We start from the raw sequence: 10,772 nt of genomic DNA, 5'->3' as shown, positions 1-10,772 counted from the left end.
AGTCAGAACCCCCCGGATCAGAGCACCTGTTTGTGAGTGGTTGTGAACATGCGTGTATATACAAGATTTCACCAATAGAATATAGTGTCAGACTAAGTCTTGCGATTTGAAGATGTTTATCAAATGGTATGAATAAGTAATGTCCGAAAGGAGAATGTGCCCAATTGGAGTTTCTGGTGTGTTGATGTAACTCGGCATTATTTTCTGATTGATAGCTTTTATCAAAACTAAATCYGGACAGATGGTTTGATTTATGACATAGGATCAGGATTTGGTCTGTTTTATACTTCAAACGATTCATCATTGTGTTTGAATATACCTGGCATCTTCTCTGCACAGACAGACAAATTCAAACATTGTTTTGAATTGTTTTCTTAACAGTTCATGCTTCTGATTTTTGTCAAATTGTTTGTATTCAGCTTGGTACCAGAAAGCGCAGAGAAGATGATACAGRCTTCTCAGATTCTGTGGATGTAAACACTTCACTGGATGACATGAGCCAAGCCCTGTGAGATACAAGTTCAACTTACAGACTATGTTTGCAGCCCATTGCAACACTTTAGTAATTCAGCTGGACAAGCACTCTGATCCTTGAGCTGGTTCTAGAGTTTCATGACTTCTACTCTGTTCTCAAGACAAGGATGCATCCTAATTGCTGTCTAGATCTGAATCAGTGTGCCCGTTYCGACAGCTTGCTGCTTCGGTTAAGTGTTTGGAATTAACTACACATACAGTCAAGGTTAATTGGCCTAATTTAGAGTTAATCTATCAGGAATTAATGCTCCAAATGTGGGTAAACTGTAATACTAGAATACTTTACTAAATGTCTTTGAAAAGAACTTAGAAACTGTTAGGAWAGAGAGCTGTTTTGTACACTGCTTGCAGGAAGGAGATAATGAAGGTGCTTATTCATKTATTCATTCAAAATCTTGACCTTTATTCGAACTGGCACATTACCATGTGCTGATCGCAACCATCCAAAACATGACCTTATTTTGGTAAATATTTGCCTTGAAAGCTCAAATTGTTTTAAAAGTCACGGGTTTTACTTGTGGGAATACGGTGTAGGGATTTTTTTTTTTGAAATCTCACCAAAAAATGATTAGTGGTTTTATGAGGTCTGATTTCTGGAGTTCAGCTTCTGTTTGCAAGCAAAGGCTGATTGCCCTTCCAGGTGTCATAAAGGCTGAATGGACCAGTGGCTTTGTGCAATGACATGGTGGCTATTTCATGGCACTCCCCAATGGTCAATGACTCTGCTTCATCATTGTTCCACACCATTGTGCAGCTTTTTATGATCACAGCTGCCACCTGTCCTCTATACAGTGTTATCCAGCATGGGAATGGCATTTTTACACCACAAAAAAAGAGAAGTGACAAGCATTTGACAAGCTATTTGAAACACCATTCTCACAAATCACAGCAGATGGAGTTTAAGAAGGAGTCAGCCTATATGCATGACATCAACAGTGCAAAGACTGTGTTATATTCAGGATTATTTTTGAAAGCAGTGCTATTTATTTTGAACAAAATTCATTTTTTGAGTGCCAACCTTCCAGCTTTGCTATTAACTTGTTTTGAATTTTATGCAGAACAACCTAAAGTCCTCCAGAACCATTTTGTGCTTGAGCAGAATGTGCCTGCATATTAACTGCTGAGTCAAATCAGACATTTACTGAAAAGGTCAAGACATTTGTGTTAATCACTAATTGTGATCACATTAATTTTTTTCAGAATACAATATCCAACCCATCAATAATCACTTGTATATGGAGATATTCAAAACAAAGAAAATTATTTGATTGATTTTTATTTCAAGAGTAAATTATACAGTCATCTATATGTTTAAATGCCTTTAGCTTGTTTCAGGAAAAGTATTTTATTTTTTGTAAAGTATCAATCACAGAATATTTTACACCTCCAGGTATTTTGTGTCATTACTTATGAGAAGTATATTCTACAATCAGCATATTTCACAGGCTTTCTTATTGGTTGGATTCTGAAGCAATCTCTTTTGTAAGTAGACCAGAGTACTTAACGTAAAAGTAAAACTTACTATAAAAAAGGCAGTGAATTACTTTGGTAAAAAATTAGTTTCACTGATAAGAAAAGTACTCAAGTGAAAGTCATAAAACCTCTCACAATAATGGTGAAAGTAAAAGTATTTTTACACACACATACACTAAGAAATGAAGTGTTGAATTTACTTAACCAAACTATTACCACTAAACAAAGTTTTAAATTTTAAAAGTACAGAAGCAAAAGAGTCATTAAAATAAAATGTTATGATTTAAAAAAATACTTGGTAAAATTACAAATCCTCAAAAAAATTACTTAAATATTATAACAAAGTAAGTGTACTTAGTTACTATACACTTCTGGTTTACAATTTCCCCTATCTCTTCAAATGGTTCTGGTACCATCAGATTGGAGTTAATACAGCCCAAATGCATTTTGCTGATGTAAGAAGGTGATTATATTGCATCCAATACAATGTTTGATTCAATTCAGCATTTAAATGGAACAACCTGACCTGCTACCTCTACTTTCTAAAGGAAAATTTCAATGCCACCTTTTTATTTCTTTACTTTTGCATAATTTCCTCTTCCTAAATACAATTTGTACTTTTGCAAATCTTGCTAATTGGTAGATTGATCTGTGATGTAGCTTCTTTTCAATAGCTGATGCTGAAAAAATATCCTCAGCACATGTGAATGTGAAACTAAAAAGATACAAGCAGAGTAGTAGAAAAATATACTAAATCATCAAGTCTAGTGCATTTTGAGATGTTTTTAAAAGGGTTATTTTTTATGATCTTAATTTATTTTTTTCAGAATGCTTTTAGGGTTAACTCTGTAAAGAAAGAAAACACTTTTTGATTTTGGGGTAGTTGTAATATTTTTCAACCAACTCCTGTTTATTTTCTGTCTAGGAAGACACATTTTTCTTCTGCAAAAGCCATCAGGGAATATCATCATGAAAGTCTTTTTGTGGTCTGTAGCATTATTTTGCTTGATGGTAGTTATGTGTTTATAGACAGAAGCATTCCTTTTGTAGTTGTATTATTTTATTATACATAGATTATGCTTTAGAAAAAAATAAATCTTTTTTAGTACCATCCCAGTGTGGGGAGTTGCGTAAATTGTGACTTTATGTTGTTTAAAACAACAAGTGACTTTTAAGACCTGCACATTTTAAATTAATTTTTGTAACACATCGTTCAATGCACTTGCTCTTTTCTTCAGCAGCACCAAAAAAGTATGCCATTGAAAATAAATTATTTAAGCTTTAAACCCAGTTAAAAGGAGAAAAAAATAGTGGATTATGAAAAGATGCTCAAATCCAGTAGTGGAAGTTTACATTTCATCTGCAACAATGATGCTGTTCACTGCAGACCTCAGTGGGACCGTTAGCTTGTTTAGAAGACTGGTCCAGTGAAATGACCCAAATTAGGCTGTTAGAAGAATAGCTTTCATGTGCCAAAGTGCCCCCAGTTGGTATGCATGAACAAATGTGCATGCATTGCTTTCAGTTTGAGCATAAGAAAGTTTCCAATGTTTTATCCGTTCTGTTAGATGTGCCCGAGGCTCAGTCAAGGCTTCATTTTACTGTTCTGTAACAATGAAATGTGTGCCGGCAAATATTGTGTAAAAATATGCATGGCTTTGCCTTACAGTCATGTAATTTTCTAAATGTGTCTTGGTCCATACAAAATTAACTCAAGAGTCAAAACACAAAGCAGTAAACACTTTCTTGGCATTTTGATTATTGCAGTTTTGTAAGTGAAATCATTGCATATGTGGCATTTATAGAACATAATTTAACAAAATAATATGTTATAACAGCTTTCATGTGTTTGCAATCTGTGGTTTGTTTAATGTGTGTGAAAAAAAACATTCAATCCTTTAATGAATCTGGTCTAGAGATTTGGAATTTCTAAAAACATCATTTACATTTGGTTTAATGGCAAAAATCTCCTTTTCTTTTAGCTGCTCCCTTCTTTTGCGGTCACCACAGTGAGCTAATTCGCATGAAGATTTGGCAGTTGATTTTTGGCTGGATTTGAGAAGATCCATATTAAAGTGGACAGCTATCAAACAAAACACGTGTAGTAAAATGTTTCCATAATGACATGATGGACACTTGATAAATTGTTTACGGTTGCTGTAATTGCATATGCTACATGAATGGTTTCTGTTCAGAGTGTAATGATTGTGACAGGTATAGTTTCACTATGAAATTATGATTCTGTAATTTGAAGTAACTTAGAGAGTGTTCTGTGAAGCTTACATGGTTTTAGCAGAGTAATAAGCTTCAAATGCTGACAGTGCATCAGCAGCAGAGCACCCTGGCCCTCAGAGAGCCATCAAGCAGAAAATGATAATTAATTAATCATGGAGTGTGAGGCAAACTCAGTTCAATTAGCCCATCGGTAATTCCTTCCCCTCGGCCTGCTCTCTAGCCAAAAAGATCATGCTTCTCTAATAAGGCCTGTTTACTGAGCASCACTTTGGTCACGTCACTGATGGCTGTTTGGAACATGCTCATCATCCCAGACATTCTTTTGCACACGCACAAGAAGAAGCTACAGTATCTTACAGTTACACAAAACTAAACAGTCTGAGACCTTGCCTGTTGCAACATAATGGGCATAAGCACTTTTCTCCATCCCTTTTCTTTCCAAGTCAAAATAGAGCACTTTCTTGAGGGTCCCTGGTGGTTTGTCTTTCATCTTCCCTTTAGGTGATCCTGACAACATCATGACATTATCCTTCCTCGTGATTTGGCTCAAATATGGTTCATACACTGCAAGAAGCACTCCTGCATTAAATGTAGATCTTATTTTGCTGAACTGTATCTTCTTTTTTTTAGCTTTTTAAGATTAAAATTCAGCAGATTTATTAATGAGTTGTTCTGGTACACTATATTTTAAGCTAATAATAAAAAAAATGCATGCAAGAAATTCCATATCCCTGTCACAGAACTGTGTTAGTCTGAATAGAATGTCTGAAATAAAGGTTTAACATCTCAGAATTGTATGGCATGTACAACTTTTATATACAGACATTATAAAAATCAGAGCATGACATCTGTTTTAAAATGAAGATGATTAAGGGTTGCAATTGTCAAATAAATTTTTCAGTGCAATGAAAATAATAAAATGTATGACAGACATTTTTTCTTTTAGTTTTAGACCATTTTAAACTATGAAAGATGAAATTAAATACTATTTTTCTTATTTAAATGGATTCTTACATTGCAGAAATAACAAATGCAATAGTTGTAAATCTGGAAAATTGGAATGAGAGATAACAGAATAAAAGCACTGGCTCTATTTTATCAGAATTTAAGTTGGACATTTTGAAAGCTTTATCAAAACATCAGTCAAATTAAAACTATGCTGACCCAACTGACACTGATAACTTTTTACATAGCTCTTGTTTTTGTTTAAAGGGAATTTTTAGAGTGAGCAAAGAGTTATCTGCTTTTGATAAACTATAACAGCTCATACAAAATATGAAAGGTTTCTGCAAGTTATGCAAATGTAACGTCATATTTCTTCATATGTCAGTTGTGTAACCAACATCTTTCCTCACTTGCAACATCTGAAAAACATTATATGAGTGGTGACAGAAGAAAATGGTGGTTATAATCTTTTATTTCTTTCTCTTACTCCTGGCATAATGTTCCCCGAGGACTATGAGYGTTTCTAATTAGTTGCAGACCATCTCCCCCGTGCAGGTATGTATATACGGTTATTTTAAAGGCTTGCGGTCTGGCAAGGACAGAGGAATTAGCCTTATCCACATTCATTAACCTCATTTTCATTCTCCAGAGCAACAGTGCTGTAGAACTATCTGTCACTACAGCAAAAAATGATGAATTGGTAATCAGTTGAAAGCTGTCAAGAAAGCCTCAGGAATGCAAAATTTATGCACTTGTTTGCCCTTGCATTAACCGTTTGTAATCAAATCAGTATTTATCGTTGATTCAGTTAGACATGTTTTATGATCCAGTGTTGTCATATATGGGCAAGGAGACATCAGTGACAATCCTTAGTTGAGACGTTAAACTCTTACCACACCCTCCCCCTAAAGCCTTTGATGTGTGTTGGTTGTAATTAATTTTTAATCATCCTCTTCAATCATTTATTTTGTCCTTAATGACAAAGTGCATACAGCTAATCAATATCTTAGGTTGTGGTATATGTTTTAAAGACCTGAATTTCAGAGGAGAAAAATATGCAAAAAAAAAATTCTCCCTAAAACTTTACCTTTTGTTAAATTTATGTGAACAAATTGAAGAAAACTGAACAACTACACCTGTGTTTGGTGACCAAATTGACCACTGCACAAACACTTGAATCTCGCAGATGAATCAATACAGAGACAGCTGAGCTCCAGAAAATCCAGACTGTATCCTAATTACGAGGTCAGTGTGCACCTGAGACTTTCTCTCACTCAACTAATGGTGCTTTAAAGTTCAGACACAGTGAGCAGTTAGCAGAGTGCTTGGGAGGCCAAGTGATGCGTAATCTTCCAACCTGTTGTTAATAGCTCATGTTTTAAAAGTTAATGAGAACTGGAGTTAAAAGCAGCATTAGCTACACTCTAGGTGGACTTGAGCTACGTGGATTAACTTTTCATTACCTCCTCATTAGGTGAACCTGGGGATTAGCAAGACCTCTGTATGAAAYGTAGCATGAAAATATCCAAATGGGTCTGCATAAAGCCAGTCTGGAAGGGAGAAAAGTGGAGGAGTTAAAATAAGTGACTGGGCTTTTAGCTTCCCCTCATCGTAGWGAATCCCACTCCAGTTGTGTTGACATGGTTTGCTCCCTATTAGCCAATAAGAAAGCTTGTAGGTGCGGGAAAGCTACTGTTTGCTAAGGAGGTGACTTTGAAAAGGAAAATGGGTCATTAAAAGTAGACTAAGAAAGCCATTATAATTCCAGCACTGAAGATGCCATTTATTTGCATTACAAAGTCCCCRATGCAGTAGCTAAATGTCACTGCCAACTTTATTGAGAGTAAAGTTCGGGGTTATTGTCAGAGCTGATTGTTATTGTTTTTTGTAACAATTTCACTCAGTGAAGGAAACATCCCTGTCCAAAAGACAAGTATGCAAAATGTCTATCTTCCAATGTCCACCACCAAGCCACTGGTGCATTTATGTATTTATTTTTGCCTAAAGTGATGAAACATAGTTCCAACAATCTTTAAATTAAAACGATATATGAAGGGGCCTTTCAGCTCTGGCATTGAAAAGGTTTTGTGGTATTTCCTCCTGAATGTTTCAGATGGCACTTGAAAGAGACATTTAGGACTTGGCAACACCACTCTTACTATTTTATAAACCGACTCTTTTGAACAGATGCATTTTTCTTTGTATATATAAAACAATCTTCTTTCAGATGATGTGCAGGAGTTTAAAACAATTAAATACTCATGTAAAGCCAGTAGGTAGTGATAATGTTGTCATTAAGAGCATTTCAAAACACAGAGGAAGAACATTTTGAGCACGGCTAATGATTCCCACGAAACAAATGTTCCTTATTTTTCTTTTCACATGGTTTACAATTTCCTCTCCAAATGTTAGCCTGACAACTCTATTGTTGTTGTGGTAAATGGTAAATACGCATGAAAAATAATACGTGTTTATTTCTCAAAAGATTTCTATCTTATTTTTACATGGATAAATCGAAAAAGTGACTTTTAGGTATCTCTACTTTGGAAAGTGTTCATAGAAAACACTGGTTTTTGTCACAGAAAACATTGTTAACATTCGGATGAAAAATGCAAATTCAACAGAAAATGTGTAGTTAAAGATATGTATTCCTATTCGAGTAGACACGGCTCAGGTTTGGCTAACTTTAAACAACCTGGGAGAGTAGAACTGCAATTTGGGAGGTTGTTTACTGGAAAACAGCGTGATGATCTGTGAGGCTCAGTTTGTGAAAGTTTGGTGAAATCAAACCAAAAGGTGGTCCAATGAAATTAATCTGTGCAGTGTTTTTTTAGGCTGGGCTGCATTTTGTTTGTCTTTACTTTATGGTAAAGGGCAGTCCAGTTTGTAATGAGGAGCTGAGATCTGAACCACAGGGCCTATAGAGCTCATTCCCTTTCTCAAACTAARCTCAATCTAATTGCATCAGGCCTAGTTTTAGTTTCAGACTTGTCACAGTTCTGTGTGTCAACATGCTTATTCCCTTAGTGGATCCCAATGGATGCATACTTAGAATAAATATACAGAACACAACAGTGATGAGCTGATGTGCCACACACTGTGGGGAAACAATCTTCTATTATGCAGAGGGCAGAATGATTTTATTGTTGGTGAAACAAATAACAAAAAGATTTTGAATTATCTTTATGTTTTCGCTACACATCTAAAAGGAATTATGTTTGGAATCTGTTCTGTGACCTCACATTTGTTTGTAGTATATTATTTTGCTCTGCTTTTCCATAGCAGTTGCTTATTAATTGATAACGCACCATACGGCTGCCATGTTTGTGTTCTCTTTCTACTAGAGATGTCATGTTAGTAGAAATTATGAATGTTAGGGACTGGAAATTAAAAACAACAGCTTGCTGTGTACGAATGCACTTTTCATTTGAGATAGATYATCAGTTACAAGTTACTGGAATTTAGATGCCTGTAAAGAGTAGAACTGATATACCATAGTGCTTGGTACAATTTTTTTAACCCGCTAATTAAATCAACAAAACGTGGTAAAATCTGGAATTGTTCTTCTTCTGAGAATTGACAGTATGTAAGCTAGATTTTTTTAAGAGAAGTAATGTATTTTTTAACTTTTTGGAATGATGGCTTTTTAATTCATGTAATAATAGTATAGGACATTACATTTAATGTGTCAAACACTAATGTCATTAATAGTTATCAAAATGCTCCAAATAATCATTACAGATACAGTGGCTGCCTGTTGCACGACTTAAATGATAATGCAAAACCATAAATTACTGATGGTATAATTGAAAAATAAAATAAAACTGTTTAACTCCCAGATAGTTCCTCATACTGTCTCGAAGGGTTTCTTTGTCACTTTGTGTGACCTATGAGAAGAAGCATAGAAAAATAGAAGGTGTGAAAACATCTCTGAGAGGTGTGAATGTAATCTGAATTAATGAGGCTGTATTTTATGAGAGGAACCGTCTGCAGTGACTGTGGGTGAACTCGTGTAATTTGGATAATTAAAGCAACTAGAATTGACATCTACCACACGTTTGTAAGATTAAGACTAACAATAAGTGACACTAAGGATGACCTCTGATTGTGGTTAGAATCAAATGATTGTCCTCGTTTATTTCTGCTCTGATACTTTAGCATTGACTTGAAAGAGAAAGCTACCAGTGTCAGGAAGAACATTAGTACCACCCATCATACAGCGATGTTCATTTTATCATTATCCTTGTAGCTGAGCTTGTGTTAATTAGACATTAGGTGCAGTAATGTGTGCTATTATTTCAGCCTCTATCATACTACCAATCATTTAACTACACAGTCTGTGTGGAAAAAAAACAGTTGCTTTACTAATTCTGGACCCTGACAAGTTCCCCTTTCCATTCGCTCATTGGGATAGCACACATTCACTGTGACACCATTTTCCTTGATTTCCCTTGCTGGCCAATTAAGGAGCAGAACAAAGTAAGTAAGTTGTTGTCATACTCCTGTTTTCTTTCCCATAGCAGAATGAAATGAATTCTCTTGAACTCATGACACAAAATGACCACATTTTTAAAAACAGCATGTGTCTGTGACATTATAGATCCTCTAACGATAAATTAGTTTTCAGAACCTAACTTGTCTCATAGCAGCTCTAGGGATAGGGCAAAATTTTCTTGTGTTTTCAAAGTTTTTTGGAATTGAATGGTTATGTGGTGGTGATGATCACGCATGCGAAAAAGGTCTGAAGTTGATCTTATAATTGATATACCAATATTTTAGTTTTTAATCTTCCTGGATGTAAATATTTATCAAACATTTAAACCCTGGGGTCATTAAACAAAATTGATACTCTTTTGATAGCTATTATCAATTTCTTTGCCACAATGGTCAATCAYTCTAATAAAAGCCATGCATGCCTTGCATGCCACAGAGCCAGTGGCAGTAGACCRCCTCAGGCTAGTAGAACTAATTAGAAAGTTGCCCCGTGGAATTCTTTTACCACCATGTCCAATTCATCCAACCCATTCTGCTTTTTATCCCAATGCTCATTCAACATGCTGCATGTCTCTGTTTCTCTTAATTCCCAGACCTCCCTCTCCAGGGCTGTCCATCACATATACTTGATACATTAGCTGAAAAATATGTTATAAATTAGCTGGGAGCATCACAAGTGCAGTTTGTAATTTCATGTCATTCTCACTTAGATTTTATTTCAATTTTTTAAAACCACTGAAAGACTTTTTACTTTCTCCCAAAAATTCTTAATGGCATTTGAAATACATATAGGGCTTTTTCTTTTGCTTGCATAAGTAAACATCCCAATAGGCCTGTCACAATAACAAATTTTGCTTGACGATAAATTGCCTCASAATTTATTGCTATAAACAATATCGTTTGGAGACCATTTTAAAATGTGATTATTTAATTGATCACGTGATTAATTAATTTATTGCCTTCATCCCAACAATTAATATCCAAATTCTAAAAGACAATTCTGACAATTTCAGGGATAAACTGAAATTTTTGTTACAGCAATCAGCCTGTMGCAATGTATTTCTTTTACAATGTTGATATATGTTATAAAA

The 10,772-nt window shown here is 35.0% G+C and overlaps 1 long non-coding RNA gene across 1 annotated transcript in view; it reads left to right on the top strand.

The window, feature by feature from the left end:
- The window catches only part of LOC106514557 (uncharacterized), a 160,756-nt gene that overhangs the window by 61,667 nt on the left and 88,317 nt on the right, over nt 1–10,772 (top strand). The gene's annotated exons all lie outside the window — the stretch shown is intronic.

Source organism: Austrofundulus limnaeus, unplaced genomic scaffold (genome assembly GCF_001266775.1).
Source record: "Austrofundulus limnaeus strain Quisiro unplaced genomic scaffold, Austrofundulus_limnaeus-1.0 Scaffold1, whole genome shotgun sequence".
Taxonomy (NCBI): domain Eukaryota; kingdom Metazoa; phylum Chordata; class Actinopteri; order Cyprinodontiformes; family Rivulidae; genus Austrofundulus; species Austrofundulus limnaeus.
The sequence above is the reverse complement of the archived record's forward strand: the minus strand, read 5'-3'. Positions and strand labels throughout refer to the sequence as shown.